The sequence below is a fragment of the Pelodiscus sinensis genome, chromosome 21 (genome assembly GCF_052426305.1).
Source record: "Pelodiscus sinensis isolate ZL-2025 chromosome 21, ASM5242630v1, whole genome shotgun sequence".
Lineage (NCBI taxonomy): Eukaryota > Metazoa > Chordata > Testudines > Trionychidae > Pelodiscus > Pelodiscus sinensis.
In genome coordinates this window covers 22,897,591-22,917,843 of record NC_143072.1, presented here as the reverse complement: position 1 = coordinate 22,917,843, position 20,253 = coordinate 22,897,591, and the positions used below count along the sequence as shown (strand labels likewise).

The 20,253-nt window shown below is 48.8% G+C and overlaps 1 long non-coding RNA gene across 1 annotated transcript; it reads left to right on the top strand.

The window, feature by feature from the left end:
* Positions 1 to 1,208: 1,208 nt before the first annotated feature.
* LOC149521923 (uncharacterized) lies at positions 1,209 to 14,600 on the top strand. Its single transcript, XR_016347664.1, has 2 exons — positions 1,209 to 2,959; positions 7,455 to 14,600. It is a non-coding gene; the product is annotated as an uncharacterized LOC149521923 (long non-coding RNA).
* The last annotated feature ends 5,653 nt before the right edge of the window (positions 14,601 to 20,253 follow it).

Below are 20,253 nucleotides of genomic sequence, written 5' to 3'. Positions count from 1 at the left end.
AATGAGGCTGTAATTATGGGTTTTGGATGCATTTCCTTAGCGTGTTTGGATTTCTTTTACATGGAATCTCAACATTGAATTTCTTGGGTTTATAATATTTGGCTTTGGAATAATGCAATATCCTGGTAATTGTTTCACCCTTAAGTTACTGATGGGTACACTCGATCTTTGTGTGTGTGTGTGTGTGTGTGTGTGTGTGTGTGTGAGAAAATATATATATACACACTTTCCCACAAATGTTGCAAGCCTTCCGGGTTGATTGAGTCCACTGCTTGTTTCTCCATTAATCCTTGGCAAGGATACAGGCGCGGAGACATTTATTATATTTTTCATTCTACCCATCAGCAATCAAGTCGATGGCCCAGTGAAAGTATATCCACGCGGCCAGGCTCAAGTAACGCGTTTACATAGTGTCTGCTTAATCCTCATGTGTCTCAAGAAGGAGCACTTGGATTGCTAGAGCCAGCATCTGTCACCAAGAGCTGAGGCTCCGCTAATGAACTGTGAATCAGAGCTTCCTTTTCGTTTTCTTTTTGCAGCGTGAGAGCTGGCTGAAAGAGGGAAGGCAGCCAGGGTGATTAGGTCTGGATCCATTCAGCTCAAGGATCAATTTACTGTGGTGCTAAGATTTATATTGTCGTCAGCGATGATTCGAGCGGGCCCTAGCCTGACAGTCTCCCGCTGACAGACATGTACAGTGCAGAGACTAGCACTTACCGAGTGTAAAGGCCAAGACGGAGCTGTCTTGGGAGTAGGGATGTGAAATTCTGTTTAATCAGTGAATTGGTTACACCTGGGCTACGTCTACACTGGCATGATTTTCCGAAAATGCTTTTAACGGAAAACTTTTCCATACAGCCCCAATCTAGCTCCATATTCTCCACTTTGGTAGCCAGTGTTCCTCATCCTAAGCACGCCTGAAAAATACAAAGCCTTATGCCATGGAAACTTTCTTTGTCTTATTAAAGCCTTGTCTCTCCAGTTCCAAATCTTTCCTGCCCACCCAGGGTGTAATGTCTCTGTTGTTCACAGAATTACCAGAACAGCAATGGGCAACCTGCAAACGCCAGGCTGCGTGTGGCTGATCAGGGTAAGTTGCTGGTGGGTCGCCAGACAGGTTGATTATCTTGCATCCATAGGTACAGCCACCCGCAGTCCCATTGGCTGCGGTTTGTTGTTCTTGGCCAATGGGGATTGTGGGAAGCGGTGCAGGCCACAAGGACTTGCTGGCTGCCATTTCCCGTAGCTCTCATTGGCCAGGAATGGTGAACTGCAGCCAATGGGAGCTGCAGGCGGCTGTACCTGCAGATGCAAGGTAAACAACCTGTCGGTGACCCACCAGCAGCTTACCCTGACAAACCACGTGTGGCCCATGGGCCCTAGCTTGCCTGCCACTGCTCTAGAACTATAACTGAGCTGGCAATGATCTAGTTAGTGATTTCGTCATAACTGTCTGTGAGGGGGCACTACTGCCCCGCACTCCAAAACCCCCCCGCTCTGGTCATGTACGGGGCGTGGCGAGCCAGGGTGAGCGTGTACCCAGCGTGCTCTCGTGCCGCCAACCAGCTGCGCAGGGTGGCGTCCATGTGTGACAGGGTGCTACGGCCCTGCACCTTAAAAATAAAACCCCGCATCGGCCAGGGACAGAGAGAAAGGTGGCAACTCGGGGTGAGCGCATGCGTGCTGTGTGAGGGTGCTGCCAAACAGCTGTTTGGGGCAGTGCCCAGGGAAGGAGCATAGGAGGGTGGAGAGAGCATAACGTGGGGAAGAGAGGGCGGGGCCTGGAGGAGGATGAAAGAGGGAGGCATCTGCCGGGGAGGGGCAGGACACGGGTAATTTGAAAAGGGAGATGGAGAACCAAAAGGGGTGGAGGGATGGAGGCAGGAGGGAAGTTAAGGGAGTGAGGTAAAGGGAGAGGAAGCAGCCCAGGGCAGGGCGTTTGCAGGTCGCCTGTGGGCTGGCGAGTTTCGGTGGGAAGCCCCATAAGCCGTTCCGGACCGCACTAGGTCTGAGTCCTTAGGGCCCTGGGCTGGGGTCCGTGAGTGAGGGCGGGCCCGGACCCCCCTCTCCCTGCTGCCCCAGGCGGCGGTACCAGACTACGTCTCATCCCGGTGTGAACTATCTCAAGACAAGATTTAAAGGCTAGTGGTAGCTAGACATGACACGGGTCAGACTTCGGGACCGATGGGATGGGTGGTGGTTATGGTGTATAAATAAAGGCGCAGGGTGATAAAACCTTACACTGTCTCATGCAGAGCACTTACACCTATGACTACAACACCCTATGAATCTGACTTCCCATTTTGACCTTTCTTTCAGTGTTTAGTAAATAGGAGTTGGCTGAATTAACTAACCCCCACCCAGGCAGAATTCAGTTCTATGATCCTAAGACTCCGAGACACCTGCTGTACAGTCATGGTGCTGAAACTAGCAGCGTGGGGGATGCTACCACGCCCCCTGGCTTGAAATGGTTTCCATCATATGCAGGGTTACTGTGATAGGATGAAGCATGCCCCAAAGCCCTCTGCTGGAGGCTTGTGGCCTTGCCACACCCTGCCCTAGAAGAAAGGGAAAATAGAGAAGTCCTCCAAGGAGGGTAGAGCGGCTGAAGAGAAACCAGCCAATCAGGGGTTAGGAAGGCCTATGAAAGGGAGCTGAGGGCTAGCTCTCCAGTCAGTTTGCTAGAGCCTTCAAGATGTGCAGCCTGTGAGGCTGGTTGAGGAAACTTGTCTCCAGGAAGGGAAGCTCCGGAGGCACCGCTCCCTCCGAGTGGGGAACAGACAGAAGGGAACAGACTAAGAGAGAAAACTGAAAGACACTAGGCAAGAGGGCACCACGGTGGGCCCTGGCTAAAGGCGTACCCCAGCAGAGGTTTGAGTGATTCACGCAGGGTGTGACTCGGCCGGAGGGCTGAGTTGCTGACCAGGCTTCTGAGAGAGACAGTGCAGGCCCATGAGAGGTGAGTGCTGCCCTGTTAGTTTGGTTCGATGGCTCTTAGCCCTTCCCCATCCCCACCGTACAAATTGTTTCCATTCCCCTGGTACAACCCTCTCCCTGCCACATCCTGGTAGGCCGTGCTCTGTTCCCTCACTCATGCCCTCGAGATTCACCTCAGGAATGCCCGCCGAGGCTCATGGTGGTTACACATGTAATGAAATCCCGCATGGCAAGAGGAGAACGGGCTCCCGCTGTCCGAGCCTCTCATACCGTGTGTACTTGTCAGGTTCACAGTTTATTTGTGTTACGTCAGAATGAATAGCTCCGACCCTCAGGCCTGGGGGTCTGGCCTGAGGATTGGCTAGTTTTCTCAGGCAGCTTCCGTGCTAATTCTGTCGCCTGCGGCGCTTCAGAAAGAGAGGGTTGTTTCTCTGTTTGGATCCAGCCCTTACTTTCTCTGTTAGGAGCCGTGTGGGCGAGTTAATAGTTAACCTTCCATTTCCCTTACAATATCTTCTCCCCCAGCAAGAATCTCCTGCTGATGGATAAACAGTGAAGCAAAGCCAGCGACAGATTCTCTTTTCACCCTGCTTTACGCCACTGTCTTCCTCAGCTCTGCTCCTCATTCTCGCTGGAATACGTGAGAGGAAAATCCAGTCCTATGATCCTGTAACACCCTCCTGTTCTAGTGATCTAATTGTGTTTCTAACCAACACAGACTGAATCCTGTTCCCTGTCGGGTAGAGAAGGAACAGCTTTTCACTGCCTTTGGATTGGCTCACTGATAACTTTTTATAACATACCTAAATCTACAGCTGGTCTTCTATGCCAATCATGCCGGCGTGCTCCATCGCGCCGAGGCGGGCCGATGGCTCCTGCTTCCTCTAATTATGCATGTTATTGCTCTTACAGATTTAAATTCCCATTGAAAACCAGATAGATTTAAGCTCCTAGCTCATTTAAGCACATTTAAAAATCCCACATGAAGTCACTTAAGAATTGAAGTCACTGAAGGGGCTTTTGAACATGTCAGCTTCGGAGCCTGCCTCTGAGGAAAGCTGGGCCCCTTTAGCTCACAGTATCATCAGTGGGCGCACAGTTTGTGGTGTGCCATGGACGGTGCTCAGTGCCGATCAGGATTGGGCCCATCACACGCTGTCCAGGTGGTTATTTCCTATGGGTCTGTGCAGGGCTCACTGTGCTAATCACCTTCCTTGAGCTGAGACCCAATTGCGAAATGTGACTCAAGATCATGGGTTCCCAAGCCGGGGGTGTGCCGCCCTAGGGGGGCATGAAGATATTCCAGGGGGTGTGTGAGGTGACCCAGCCTCCCCCCCCATCAAGTTTTGCTGCCCTGTTCAGTTCCTTTTTTCCTTTTTTTTTTTTTTTGCTCAACAAGTTTTGCTGCTATTTTTTGGGGGGGGGGGAGCGTGAGGGTTTTTCAAAAATCAAAAAGGGGGGCATGATGCCAAAAAGTTTAGGACCCACTGCTCTAGATCCCAATTTTCTCCAGGTTTGGAATGTTCAGGCTTTTGGTTGGATATTGTTGTGAAGTTTGTGCAACCCACACATCGACTGGGTGTGGTTGACTGTCCCATGGAGTGTAGGGTTCCCAGGTGGTTTAACTAAAAATACTGAATACCCTCCCCCCCCCAAAAAAAAAACCACCGGGGAAAAAATTCTGTTGTGGGGGAAAAAAAGCAGAGTCAGAATAGGGATAGGAACAGGGGAGAAGTTGAGCACTAAGACCCAGGGAAGTCATTGCTTCCCCTCGGTCTTTAGACTTTTTTCCAATGGCCATTTAGTTTTCTTGATCAAGCCAGAACGCAGCTTCCCTATGGAACCAGGTAAGCAAGGAGTCCGGGGGAGAGGAACTGGGAGTGTTGGGGAGGCCGGGGTCTGGGCCCAGTTGTCGAGTGTGTCGTAGGGTTGCCAGGTGTCTGGTATTTTCGCCTCCCATCCGGGAAGAAAATCAGAAAATACTGGACATTTTAGGTGCCCGGTATTTTCTGATTTTTTTTACCGGACAGGAGGCAAAAATACCGGACTGTCCGGGTCAATACCGGACACCTGGCAACCCTAATGGAGTGGCATGTAGCTCAGTTACAGAGAGGCCTTCTGCATGTGAAGCGGCCGCTCACAAAAAGCACCTCGACAAACCATCTTCTGCTGAAGAGGCTTAGGTCTTGAATTTTTCGAAATCAAAAGGCAGGCGATAAAAGCTTTCCCCAAGTTTGTCTTTTCAATGCCCTTAGAAAATAAGCATTCCCCCTCCTGGCTCGCAAGGTGCATGCGCGCCAAACCTTACACCATTGTGCACAGAGCCTGCAAATTATACAAGGGAAACTACTGCTGAGATCAAAGCCAGAAGTTAAGCAGCCCCAGCGCCCGGCACAATCCATGCTGTTATATTCGCTGCTATTAGTGTGATTTCACTGTGATCCTGACAGGTATTATATCTGGGGGGAAATGAAAAAGATAACATTGCAAACCAAGTTTTCCTAATTGTTTGGAAGGGATTTTGGTCAGAGGAGGGGGTTACGGTGAGTATAGGGCACGGTGACTGTAGTGCTGAATTTTCCATGGCCCGGCACTTGTGTGCTCTGTCGCACCTGTACAGAATGAGTCTCAGATATGGTAGGATCAGAAAGATAGCATCATGTGCTCACTTTGCACTGATGTAAATGACTCTTGCTGGGCAAAGGAGAACCAGGCCCCTGTAGAGTCATGCAAGGGCTGGGAATGATGTTAATAACTTAAGTAGCATAGTGTAGTGGTTAGAGCATGGGCATGCATGTCAGCAGACCTGGATTATAATCCTAGTTTTGCTGCAATCTCTCTCTATGAGAAAGAGAGAGAAAGAGATTGTGGAGTCATTATGGATAGTTCCCTGAAAACATCCACTCAGTGAGCAAAGCTGTCAAAAAAGGCAAAAAGGCAAACAGAAGGGATAGGGAATAAGACAGGGAATATTTTATTGCCTCTATATAGATCCATAGTACACCCACATTTTGAATACCATGGTCACCTCATCTCAAAAAAGATATCTTCAGCCCTTAGAAAATAAACATTCCCCCACACGGCTGAATTGTTAGGCCTTTCCCTCCTCCCCCGTTGGCAGGCCTGGGAGGAACCAAGTATCCATGGGTGGTGTATGAAGGTAGAGCTGGGCTGCCCCCAGGCCCCACCGCCAACCCCTCCCCTTCTGTCAAGGCCCCACCCCCAGCCCCACGGTAAGGGAGGAGGGAGAACAGCTCCAGCCTCGGATCACGGGGTGAGGGCAGGTGCTGGGAGCAGCAACACTCTGCCCCCAGCATGCCTACAGTGGGCATTCTGGAGGCGGAGTGTGGGCGGGGCCACCCCTGGCAGTTAGGGAAGGCCGTGCCTTCCCTCGACTAGCATACTGGCCACCCATGCACGTATCTGTCCTGCTGTTGAAAGCCGGTCTCCATAGCAAGCTCTGTACTCGGCACTCTGAGAGCTTCAGAAAAAGGGATTTCCAGACTGCCATGACACTCCCTTTCTTAGGCAAAACCAATTGGGTGTGGGAAATAGGAGCAGTCTCAACGTATGTCTACATTGGGGAGTTATTCCCTTACTTTGAAATACCAAAGAGAACGTCCACGCCCGTTATTTCGAAATAATAACTCCTGCATTCGAATCGCTTTTTCCTTAAAGGAAACCTCTTCCCTAGGTTCGGAGTGTAGGAAGGTTTTCCTGACTTTTTTTCCTCCCAAATGCATATCGATGTAAGTGGCCCAAGAGCTGCCAGAGCTTGTAAAGCGGTAGTGTGAGTCAGCAGGGGAAATGGCTCTGCTTAGTGACATGTATTCTTTCTTCAGACAGAGGAGTGGATACAATACCTGAGAACACATCTAGCCCCGTTCTCACCCCAACTTATCGCAACATCATCTTTTTCTCTCAGCTGGACTCCCTGCTCACTCAGCATTTCATGGCAAAGCAGAGAGAGTCCACGATGAGCCATGCTCCAAAAAGGACTGGCTCTTACTGCTTGTGTGGCAGGAGACTCTCCTTTACCTCTCAGTAGTATAGGGGCTATGATAGTCAGTTCAACTATTCTGATCTCATCCTGTGGAGGGCAGTGTGACATCATCCAGGCCAGCTCATTACAATATACTTTCCAGCTAGTGGGTCTACTGGTTTGTCATAGTTTAGAGGAGGTTTGTTATAACTCAGTTATCTTGCTGGTGATGCCTTGTGTCTGTGGGATCAAAGTGCTTAAAGATAAGTCCTTAGAAAGAAGGTATTTATTAAGACCATTGGAAACTGAGGCACAGACAGCAGTGACCTGCTTACGTGCAGTTGCAGGGAGAGGAACAGAACCTAGAACTCCTAACTCCAACAAGCAGCTATTCCCATTCTGTGATTAAAATAGGCTTCTAGCACCTGGAATTAAATCAGTCCATTCCTTCCTGCTATGGGGAGAGAGGGAAGATAGGCCCACTGCATTCTGTTGGGCGGTGGTTGTGCTGATATTACCTCTGCTCATTTCGCAGCAGACAGAATGAGCTGCATTTTGAACCCTGAAAAGGCTCCTTTGCAAGATTGCCGAGTGACATCCGTGACCGACATCCTGGCAAAAGGTCGGTGGCCCTTGTGGTGCCTCGAGGAGCTGTAACAGTTCCCCTCAGCATGGAGGAACTTAAAAGTTTTCTCACGAAGCAGAAATGCAGCTTGAGGGAAACCAGAGAAGAAAATTCAAGTGGAAGCAAGAAGCCATTTGAAATTGAGACACGCCTCCAGCGGACCTATTGCTTCCACTCCCTGCAGACAGTGCGGCATATCGCTGGTCTCCATGGTGCACCACCTGGCTGCGAAAACAGCAGGGGCAGCTAGAGATCTGGCAGCTCGAAACGCACTTCTGAAGGCTACATGATACCCGAGGGTCGTGCCTGAGAACCTCCGACAGCTGAGAAGTGTGGGCAGGCTCCAGGTCTGAGCTGGTTACGTTAGGGAGCAGGATGGTAGGTGGCTTTCAAGGAGCCAGTGGCTGCGTTTGCTGTAGCCACGGCCTTGTACTGGGGACAGTCAGTGGAGACCTAGAAATCATGCTGCCTCCCTGTCTTCACCTTGACCCACACAGGACTAGCTTGTGACTGTTCCACTCCACCTCTCCCCCCTCGCAGCAGGGAATCCTGGATTGTCTTGTGACAGTTAAAGTAGATATCTGGACGGCTTCTGTTGTATAAGCATCAATTTCAGACCATGTACTATATGCCCTGTGGGGGTTTGAAACTTACTAATCTCACGCCTGTTCTTTTTCCTCTTTGGTCCATTCTGTGTTGGTAAAGGGCTCCGAAATGGCTGTCTCCTTCAGTCTTTTAGCCTGTCTGACTCCACTTTCTCTAGCGCCTGAATTCAAGTGGGGGCAGGGGGAGACCTCATGGCACCATTTTAAATAATGTGTAATGAGAACACACTTCATGCCTTGTAAGGAGCGAATGCTACAGGCATCCCCAGGCTCCAGCTGCCGTGTCTGTCACAATGCTACAGCCCATCAGGGTCAGAGAGGGAACGAGCCTGTTGCCGTAAAGCCACAAATCACATCTGAGAAAAACCAAAGACGTTGTCAAGCCACCTTCGGTTTTCCGAGCGTTTACTGTGGGGATCTTTTCACCACCTGCAGTTTGCACCAAGAGCTAGAAAAATGGCAGGTTTCTCTATTGCCAGTAATCAAGCAGCAGCATGTTATCCGCCCAAAGAGTAGTCTTCTACTGAGGCTATGAAATTCTGGTACTTGGAGCTGGTGGCACCAAGATTGCAGAGTTAAATAAGTTTGGCCTCACTATCTTTTCCCCCTTTGAACAGACTTTGTTAAAATCAAAGTGTTTTGGGAAAGATGTTGATGCCCAGTGACATCCTTGAACAAATGAGTCACAACATCACTTACTCCTATATTTTCAAAGATTTTTACAGGGGATTCGGCCGCACAACCCTCCACTGGTCAATGGAAGTTATAACTGAATTCCATACGTCTCTGCAAATTTAGGAGCTAGGGTAGGCAAAACATCAGGCCTATTATTCCCAGAATGAGGAAAAGAGGTATGCCCGGCTCCATTTATGCTAATAGGACCTGTCCACCTAGGTCACTTGTGCAGCAGTGGCTGGATTCATTGGTGCCACCAGTCCAAGAAAATTATTTAGATTAAGGACACTGCTTTCCTGGTTAGAAAACGGAGCCCGGGTCTGACTCCCGTTGCTCTTTGTGATGCAAATATCCGGATTGGATGGTGACCTTTCTCCTCACGGTATAATTGCACCCTCACATTGACATCCGTGATTCAAGAGACAGCCCAGCACCTAATGCTAAGTCAACAGAGCCCCCTCTGCCATCATGCAGGTTCGCCTGTGGGCGAGACATGGGGGCAGAAATGGAAGATGCTCCTCAGCCTATTTAATAGACATTCTGGGTGAGATCCCAAGTAATTAGGCCCACTGTAAGGAATAAGGATGTTAAGGGCTAGTCGACTATCCGATAAGCAAATGCTTATCAGAGAGTCAAGTCGACGAGTCAATTTCCCCCTTCCTCCCTCCGCTGCCTCTATCAGATATTGAAAGCGATCACCAGCAGGTGGCTGTCGCATGGTTGGTACAAAGTGAGTGAACGAGCTCAAATCTGGTTGTCAGGCTACAATTATCACCATCGCCAATTATGCGAATGGGGAGCAACAGCAGAGAAGAGCGAGGCACAGAGGACTGATGAGAGATCGCAGACTCAGCTGCCCTCGATGTGATCCCTTCCAGGCCAGAGGGATGGGTCTTTTGGTGACACAACACTGGGGAAACTCGCATGGCTGCCGCCTATGTTCCTATGTCTGAACAGCTGCCGCCTATGTCTGAACAGCTGACTCCCATCTCCAGGGCGTTTGGTCTGCACAGACTTTAATTGGAATTCGGCTGACCTGAAAAATACATAAAGATTCTTTTCACGGGGTCGATTTGATGTGTCTCCTTTTGTGTTTTAATTCGCACCATCTGCTAGACTTTGGGCAACACAATGCCACACATTCATTTTGAGTCACACCCAACTGCATGCTAGAAACGGAAAGACTGGCATTCACTCCTCTGGGGCAGGATCATTTCCCTGCAGAATATTTTCTAGGGCCCGCTCCAGTCCAGTTTTAAAGGCCTGGCGTAACTAAGCTGTCTCACACACATGATTTGCAAGAAGGCGTTGACACATTAAGCCCTAAGGCAGTCAGCCCCTGGTAATGGCTGTGGGTGTCTTTTCTCCGACCCCTTGCGCCGTTTTTTCATTTGTGTGACCTAGGTTCTGTGGCAGCACTGTGGCAATCTTCGAAAGAGGAAGTTCAGACGCTGTTGTTTCTCATTTGACTGTGCCTGTCTGCTCTGAAATTGCAACAGAAATCTTGAATTGTCTGTCAAAATACCCAGGAAGAAACTATTGAATGGGTGACTGAATAATCCCTAGGAAGAAATGGTGCCCACACGGGGCAACAGCCTCTTTTGTTCCCATCAGTGAGAGTAGTCAGTATTTTCCCTGCATTGTTTCTGCCCTCAACTTCACACTAATTCGGCAACTGGATGGTTGTGGGGGTGAAAATGACAAACCCGGACAACATATAAGCGTCTCCTGAAGGCACTTGAACAATATCATCAACGCTTCCTCAGAAGAATCCTAACTATCCCTTGGGAGGACAGGCACATGAACACTCGCGTCCTGGAAGAGTCAAAGCTATCATCATCTCCCAACAACTTTGCTGGACTGGTCACATGGTCCAGATGCCTGATCAGCACCTCCCAAAACAGATTCTGTTTTCCCAGCTGAAGGAAGGACGGAGGAGTGTGGGGGGCCAGAGGGAGCGATTTAAGGACATGTTGAAGGCGAACATGAAAGTGCGGCATTGGCGGTGACACTTGGGAGAACCTTGCCCAGGACCGCCCCCCGTGGAGAGCAGTAATCTGAGGGGGTGGTGCAATTTGAGAGGTCCCACCCAAGTGCAGACAAGGAGAGGCGGAGAAGGCAGAGAAAAGAGCCACAAAAACTGCCCTTCCAATCGCCATCTGCACCTGCCCCTTCTGCGATAAGACCTGCAGCTCCAGAATGGGGCTGGTCAGCCATCAACAGATCCACAATAGGAGGGTAACAGGGAGACGTCCTACTCGTTATCGAGTGACCGCCAAGAATGTAGCGATCGCTGCCTGTTCAGAAACATGCCCGAGTGCATGCTCAGCGCTAGGCGAGCGCTTCACGGTAACTACGTGGCTAGGAAGTTGGTGGAACAGCGGTGACGAGGGGATGCGTTGCTTGTATTGTGGGAGCCCCAGTCATCGACCAGGACCCCATTGTGGCAGGCAGTGTACAAACACAGAACAAAAAGACAATATCGGCACAAGAAAATTGATATCGGCACTTTGAGTCTGGCCCTGCTGCTGTTTGATTAAATGGCGTTTTCCCGGAGACCAGTGGTTCTCAAAGTGTGGGCTGTGGGCCACTAGTGCTCTACAACCCTCTTGCAGGGCTGTGGGCCTAGGGCTTTGCCAAGCGAGCCCACGCTGGCATTCCAGCCCCGCCCCGCCTCCTGAGGTTGGAGCACCAGTGCTGGCTTCTCACTGTGGGAGGGGGAGCCCCGGGCCTCATGGACCAGATCCGGCTTGCAGGCGAAGGAAGCAGCTCCACATGCAGCTGCTTGGAATGGCAGTGCAGGCAACCTCTCGCCTGGAGGATTTTCCCATTGCTCCCATTGTCTGGAATACCGGCCAATGGGAGCAGCAGGGGGCGATGCCTGGGAACTGCGGGGGAGAGAGTATGGACGTAGGTAAATATCCCCCATCCTCCCCAGGCCCAGACCTCTACCCCCATCTTCCTCACACACACACCCTCCCAGAGGCCTCGCACACCCACCCCGCTCCTGCACTTTCCCTCCTGTCCAGATTCTCCACCCCAACCTCTCAGCCAGACCCTCACCCTGACCCGACCTCCCACCCAGACCTCACACCCCCTCCCTCTCTTGCACTCATTTTGTCATGCCGGGTGGTTGGTTGGTGATCTGTGGAAAGGTTTGCATTGAGTGGGGTGGGCGGCCAGCCAGAACGTTTGAGAACCACTGCCATAGAAGGCTTGTCTCCACCATGCCAGTGATCAACACTGCAGCGATCAATCCACTGACCATCAATTTATCTTGCCTGCTTAGATACGATAAATCAATCTCCGAGTGCTCTCCTGTCAACGTCGGTACTACACCAGGACGAGAAGAGTAGCTGGCATTGACAGGAGAGCAGCCCCCAATGACCTTACCACACAAAAGACACTGCGGTAAGTACATCAACTTCAGCTATGCTGTTTGCATAGCTGAAGTCCCCTAGATGAGATCGATGGTGGGGGTTAGTATAGACAAGGCCTGAGTTGAATGGGAGTGGGCCCTTAATTAAATGCTTTCCTGAATTTGAGGTCTTGTGCCTTATTGGGCAGGATTACCTGCTGCCACAAAAACACTTCTTTTTGTCTCAACTTGTTTTCCTCTGTGATGAGTTTCCTGAGCCAAGACGAACCAATGAATCATAGAAGGCCTGTCAGAAAATCTGCAAAGAAAAAAAATCATGCTACTGAAGATGTCAACATCAAAATAATCATTTCTTAAAGAAAAAGTTCAGTTGAAGCGTAATTGGAGGGCAGTTTTCTCATCCTTCTGTCACTGGTTCAGGCTGGCGCATTATCCTGGCTTTTGGACAAGTGTCATTTTGGGGAGGGGATTTCCCTCAGAGCACCCTTGTAACCAAGAAGACTAATGGCATATTGGGGTGCATTAGGAGGAGCATTGTCAGCAGATCTAGAGAAGTGATTATTCGTCTTTATTTGGTGCTGGTGAGACCACATCTGGAGTATTGTATCCAGTTCTTGGCCCCCCACTATAGATGGGATGTGGACACACTGGAGAAGGTCCAGCGGAGGGCGACCAAAATGGTTAGGGGGCTGGAGCACGTGAATGGCGGTCGCATGCTTCATCCACCGGTCCGGTCCGTGCTATTTTCTTGAGCTACAATGTAGCCATGCCTTGATAAACACCACTGAACCTTGTTCTCCAGCTGGGTAAATATTAGGTAAGGTGGAACTTGATTCCAGGCAGTTACTTAGCAAATGGCACGAGATGCAAACACAATCTAGCTACTGCCTTATAAAAATATTTGCATACCTCCCTGGTAGTAAAAGCACATGTAAAGCAGATTTGTTCAAAACTCAGTACTTTTTTTTTTAAACCGTAATCTTCTAATGAGGGAGACGCATGCTGGAGAGAGATATATCCATTATCCTTCCAGGAGCAGCATTATAATGAAAGCAGATTTCACTTGGTTTAGGGGCATGAATAACTAAGCAGCAAGGCCAAGAGAAGTGGCAGTAGAGGTGACTGCAGCCTATACAGTTCTTACAATCTCACCCCAACTGGAATTAGGGTTGCTACATTTTATAGCGAGAGAGTTCCTAGTAAGATGAGATTGTAACAAGCCTAGAGATTGCAAATCACCTCTACTAGAGATGTTAGATTGCGTGTAATTGAATAGTCATGTAACTGCATGACATTTTAGCAGTTACATGACTATTCAATAGTCCCCGGGGACAGGGACAGCAGCCAGTGCGTTCCCAGTCCCACTCCCTGGGAGCCCCCTGTCACCCTGCATTGCTGCCTCTGTGAAAACCAGCTCCCTGTGTGAATGGGTTCCCGCCTGCCACCCCATGCAGCTGCCTCGGATGCATCAGCAGGTGGGGGCGGGGGGAAAACAGGTGGATCAGGTGCTCATGGGGAGCCAACTTTTAAGCCAGCTCCTCAGAAGTACCAGCGTCCGCTCCCACCTCTTGCTGCCTCTGATACAGAGGCAGCAAGGGGGCAGGGAGTGCGTGTAGTCAGCGAGATTAACCAATAAGCCTGGGCTTATTGGTTAATTGTGTAGTCATCTACCTATTGACATCACTAATTCCTACTGCCACTTCTCTTGGTCTCACTGCCCCATTATTTAAGCCCTTTAAGCAGCTCAAATCTGTGCTCTGTCCTTTCCTTCCTGGGAGTTGGAAATTAACTAAATTCCACTCTACATGCAAGTCTCAGAGGAGTAGCCGTGTTAGTCTGTAACTAAAAACACTTAAACAACAGCATAAAAACCATTCTTGTTGGTTTTTTTAGCTCTATATACCAGTGTTTCTATAACCACCCAACATAAACCTGGATACAGTTTAACATGTGACTCTTTTCATCCTTTGGGGAAGAAAAAAGGCCTCAATTTTTGGGGTGACTTGTAAAAATTTTACCCTTGGCTTTTTAAACATGTATTTATATGCAAAAACCAGAGCTTGCTTTCTAGTCTGCAATCACTGCGTTTACATGCCCGGGGCAGGTAAGGAGTCCCTGTTGCTGTAACAAGGGCTTCTTTGTTAAGTTTTTCTAAATGGAGAAAGCAGAACGTTGTTGCAGATCTCCTTCCTCAGAGCCCTCTTGTTTCTGCAAAGCTTAGCCCCAGCCACTCTGGAAGTAGGCGACAGGACAGAGAAATTAAGTATCTATGATGCGAGTTCTCTGTAGGTGGCATGTAGGGTTGCTAGATGCTTTCCCAAAAAATACCAAACATGGCAGAGGAAAAATTAGTTGAGCAAAAAAAAAGGACCAAACTTGTTGGGAAATAAAAAAACCTGCACCAAAAAAAAGAATCACTGTGCTTTTAAATTCCCGCTCGCCCCCTCTCACTCCCCCCCACCGCCCTGCCAGATGCGGCAGGAGAAGAATGAGAGTATCTTCTGGGTTTTTTTTACCAGACAGAAACTGCAAATACTGGACTGTCCAGGCCAATACACCTGGCGACCCTAGTGGCATCCTTTGTAGGTCCATTGGGCCACTTGCGTTCATGTGTTTGTCTCTGGAGCAGCATCGCATGCTGGGATGACTGGTTTTGGAAGCCTTCCTCTGGGGAGGTGGGTGCCTGTTCCCCTGTCACAGAACTGGGACAGATACCTGAAGAACAACTTGAAGCAAATATCCACGCAGATTAATTTTTTGCAGTGCTCTCTCTAGGGATGTAATAGTGTCATTGATTAACCGATGAACCGATAAGCAAAAGCTTATTGGTTAATGCTGTAGACTACACGTATTCCCCCTTCCCCTTGCCAGGAAACTTTTTAGCAGGCTGGCCAACAGCCTGGCTCATGCCGGGTTCAGGACTCACCTACTCTGCAGCTCTTCATTTAAAGTGTATTAGGAGCCAAGCAAGCAGGCAGCCCAGCTCAGTTCCAGCTCACCCCAGGTCCAGCAGCTCAGTCCCCCACAGATACAGGCTGCTGCCACCCCACGCTGCTGCCTCTGATACAGAAGCAGCAGCGCAGAGTGGCAGGGAGTTCCTTGGGAATGGGGCCAGAGCGCGCTGGCTGCCGGCTCAACTCCTGGAGACTATAGAATAGCCGAGTAACCGATAAGAAATCACAAGGTTAATCGACTATTCAATTAACTGATGTTTAACATCCCTACTTCACTCCCTTTTGGTGTCGGCGTTCTGTAGGGCTGGACCTAGCAAGTCAGAGGGAGGGGAAGTGCTTCCACCAAGAGGGCTGGCTTGGGAGTCAGAAGATGTGGATTGTCTTCCTGCCTCTGTGAGCGCCTTGGTCACTTCTCTCTGCCTCAGGTTTCCTCTCCCATCTTTGTCTGTAGACTGTCAGCATGTGTGGGCGGGGGAGGTTGTCTCTTGCTGCATTTCTGGGCGATACGCCGCACAGTTGGTGGCACGCGATCTCCCTTGTGGCCTTTAGGTCCTCCAGTGATAAAAATAACAATTGACCATGGAGAAAATGCTTTGTCGTCTTCGTAGGATGGAGGCCACCGTCACTGAAACCATCTGAAGACACATTGTAGGTAACAGCATGGATCAAAGGAATAAGTATAAGGACTGGTGGTCCTACTCCTAGCTACCTTTGTGACACCACTGACTTCCTGAGGAAACTTCAAAACATCAGTAATTTACCTGAAAATACCGTCCTGGCCACTATGGATGTAGAAGCCCTTTATGCCAACATTCCACATGAAGACTGATTACAGGCCATCAGGAACACCATCCCCGATGACAGCACTGCACACCTGATTACACAGCTCTGCGACTTTGTCCTCACCCACAACTACTTCCAATTTGGAGAAGATTTCTATCTCCAAGTCAGTATCACAGCCATGGGCACTTGCATGGCACCACAGTATGCCAACATCTTTATGGCTGACCTTGAACGTTTCCTCAGCTCTCGCCCCCTAACACTTCTACTTTACTTACGCTACATCAATGACATCTTCATCATATGGACCCATGGAAAAGAGACTCTTGAAGAATTTCACAAGGATTTCAACAACTTCCACCTCACCATCAACCTCAGCCTGGACGAGTCCACACGAGAAATCCACTTCCTGGACACTACAGCACAGTTAAATAATGGACACATTTCCACTACCCTATACTGGAAACCCACCGACCGCTACACTTACCTTCATGCTTCCAGCTTCCATCCCAGACAAATTTCTCAATCGATTGTATACAGTCAAGCCCTAAGATACAACCGGATTTGCTCCGATCCCACAGATAGAGACAATCACCTACAAGATCTTTATAGAGCATTCCTAAAACTGAAATACCCACCTGGAGAAGTGAAAAAACAAATTGACAGAGCCAAAAAACTACTTCAAAACAGACCCAAAAGAGAAAATAACAGAACTCCACTTGTTATTACCTATTGTCCACAACTCAGACACCTCCAGTGCATTATAGACAATCTATAACCCATCTTGGAACATGATTCCTCACTCTGAGGCCTTGGGAGAAAAGCCTATTCTCACTTACAGACAACCCCCCAACCTGAAACGAATTCTTTCCGGTAACCATGCTACACAACCACATCATAAGTATCCAGGAACCCAGCCCTGCAGCCAAACGCGATGCCAACTCTGCCCACACATCTATACTAGTGAATTCATCACTGGAGACAACAACATAAGCTACCAAATCAAAAGGTCATTTGACTGCACATCCAGGCATTTGATCTATGCCATCAAATGCCAGCAATGCCCCACTGCTATATATATTGGACAAACTGGACAGTCTGTGCGGGAAAGAATCAATGGACACAAATCAGATATACGTATAGGGAACATACAGAAACCTGTTGGGGAACACTTTAATCTTCCTAATCACTGTTTAAAAGATCTTCAAGTGGCTGTCTTGTCACAAACCAATTCTACTAATCAGATACACAGAGAAGCATTGGAATTAGAGTTCATCCGCAAATTCAGTTCTCATGCTAATGGACTCAGTCATGATAAAGGATGGTTGGGACACTATCAACTTAACATTCAATGAAGGTGCAAACAGCTCTTTGTGTAGATTCCTATGTCAGGAAGGATACTATCAATTGACTTTGATTCTTATCTGCTTCGTTTTAACTACCCAATCTTCAGATACTTACTGATTCCCTCTACCTTCCTGATTTTCTATACCTTCTGCTCCCTGTCTTTCATCTCCCTCCTTTTTTTCCTTTCCCCCCACCTTCTCTCCTATTTATTTTGGGTCTGCACATCCTAAACTCAAAACTCCGGACATCTGAAGAAGTGGGCTGTGCCCACGAAAGCTCATGATACCATCTACGTGTTTTGTTAGTTTATAAAGTGCTACCAGGCCATTTGTTGTTTCCTACTGATAGTGTTTTTTTATGCCTAACCTCATAACCCTAACTAAACTGGGCTTGTTTAGTTTGGAAAGAGAAGACTGAGAGGGGACATGATAGCGGTTTTCAAGTATCTAAAAGGGTGATACAAGGGGGAGGGAGAAAAATTGTTCTCCTTGGCCCCTGAGGATGGGACAAGAAGCAATGGGCTTAAACTGCAACAAGGGAGGTTTAGGTTGGACATTAGGAAAAACTTCCTAACTGTCAGGATGGTTAAACACTGGAATAAATTGCCCAGGAAGGTTGTGGAGTCTCCATCTCTGGAGATATTTAAGAGCATGTTAGACAGACACTTGTCAGGGATGATCTAGTAGGTGCTTGGTCTTGCCGTGAGGGCAGAGGACTGGATTTGATGACCTCTCGAGGTCCCTTCGAGTTCTAGGATTCTAGGATTCTATAACGTTGGGCATCTGGAGCTCAGGAAGACAGATCTCTGTCCAGGACGTAGACACTGAAAAGAGAGGAAAATGCCATTTGGTTGTAATCTCCTATAGGCAATCAAGGAACCACATTGTATAAGGGAAAATGTCTCCTTAGGTGTTAGGGAGTGACTGCTACAGGCCCTTGTGGGTGTTAGAGGCAATCAGCAAGACTCTGGCAAAAGCGCTGAGAATAACTTAGAAATAAAAGAATGAGGTTAGATGCGAAATGGGCCGCTGCTGTAGCCTGGGGAGAGGGCTGGGGGAGGAGATGGAGAAGAGATAAATAACTTTGATCTCAGTCTTGTTTTGTGGCTTTCAGATCAGGCCGAAGGCAGCAAAATCCAGGATCCCAGAGAAACTCCACGGGGCTCAAAAATAACCCCAAAGCAGAACTGTGTCATTAGTACTTTATCCTCTTGTATGCAAAGGGCCGGAGCCCAAGCCCTCTGACACCCAGGGAAGGACGCCTATTGATTACCCTGGGCTTTTTATCGGATGCCAACATTGACATGCCCAATTCCCTTCTCATGTACACGGCTGTAAATCGTGGGCTTCAGTGGCGTTTCTCTGGCTTCAGGAAAGGAGAATCAGGGAACACGACTTGCCCAAAGTGGATTTTTTGTCTCGTTTCTGCTTTTTATTTGCCGTGACTCTCAGGCCTCACATATGATCCTCAAACACACCGTGCCTGCTAAGGACCATTGCTCCAGCCAGAGGGTCCGTGGTGATGGCCTTGCATTGTGTAACGAAGTCCCCAGATCTGATTCAATCCTGCAAACCCACAAATCTCTGGGGTGGCCTTGTGGATGGTGGCAAGTGAAGTACCAATGGTGAGTTTGAGAGCATGATGTGCTGGTCTATGTCCAGCCTGGTGACATGGCCAAAACAATGGCATCCTTGGTTTTGAACATACAGGTTGAACCTCTCTCCATACCCTAGAGACCTGACTGGTGCCGAACAGAGAGTCTGTCAGATCACAGGCGGTCAATATTGTCTAGCAGCATTATCAACCCTTCCACTGCTTACTGGACTCGTAGAAGACACTTAGGGGTCAATTAGAGCTAAATAGCAGCACAGAACACTGAAAGGCAGGACCGGTGGCTGTAAGCAAACTTCATGGGACTGTGGAAAACTTGGCCACGTCCATGTTAAGTGGACATCTGACTCACTAAAAACATACCGGACCATGGATGTTCAGGACCATAGAGTGCCGGACTAAAGAGGTTCAACCTGTAATTGTAACATTTTGCTCGAAGTGAAACCACTTTGTGCTGAGGATTTGGCACAGGTGACATATCTCTAGCCGCATCAAGTCTGCCTGTAAGAGGGTACAGGTTTCAAAGACTACAGGTAGCCCACAGGTGTGATAGATGCTGAGCTGTCTTCGTACAGAGACAATTTTGCATCCATACGCGAGACACTAACTTCAAGCAAGAGGCAGCAAGACTCATTTGTCCAAGAACTGGTTTGCTGCAACAATTTGAACTCTTGCAGCCCAGGAAGACGAACTCAGCAGTGTGTAACCCGCACATCTACTGTGGTTCACTGTCCCATGGAGTGGCACTTAGACCACTTACAGCCAGAGACAAGAACAAGGGAGCTCTGCAGCCTAAGTTGAGAGCCAGCTGGTTGTATAGCTCAAGAGGTAGAGGCTCCTCTACTAAGCTTCAGAGGTCCCCGCTTCAAATTTCAGGGATAACTAGGTGTGTAGGTTACAAGTGCTTGCCATGGTACTCATCCTTACCTGCAACAGGTGGCCTGTCTCTGTGGTTTTGGACCTTAGTCTTCTTCCATGATATGTTCGACCCCACGGTGAGGACCCTGGAGGGTTGGCCTGAAATTTGCTGACTTTTCCCACACTCATAAGGTGAAGGCAGCAAGGAGACTGCTACAGCACTAGGCCATGTCAGCTGATGTTTCACTGAACTAATTGGCTAGCACTGCAGTTGGTTATTCTGTGTTCTCGGTCTTTCCCAAAGATGGCAGGCAACTAATCAATGCTGGTATTAAGATGTTTAGGACCCTAAACTTGTATTGACCCCATAGGAATAGAGCTGTAGGAGAATCGGTGTAGTTACACAACCCTTCTAAAGACTGGCTTAGGAAAGCAGAGCTTTCTATTATATGACCCCTACTGCGTTTTCTTTGACTGACAGGATTTCCCCCGAGGCTAAT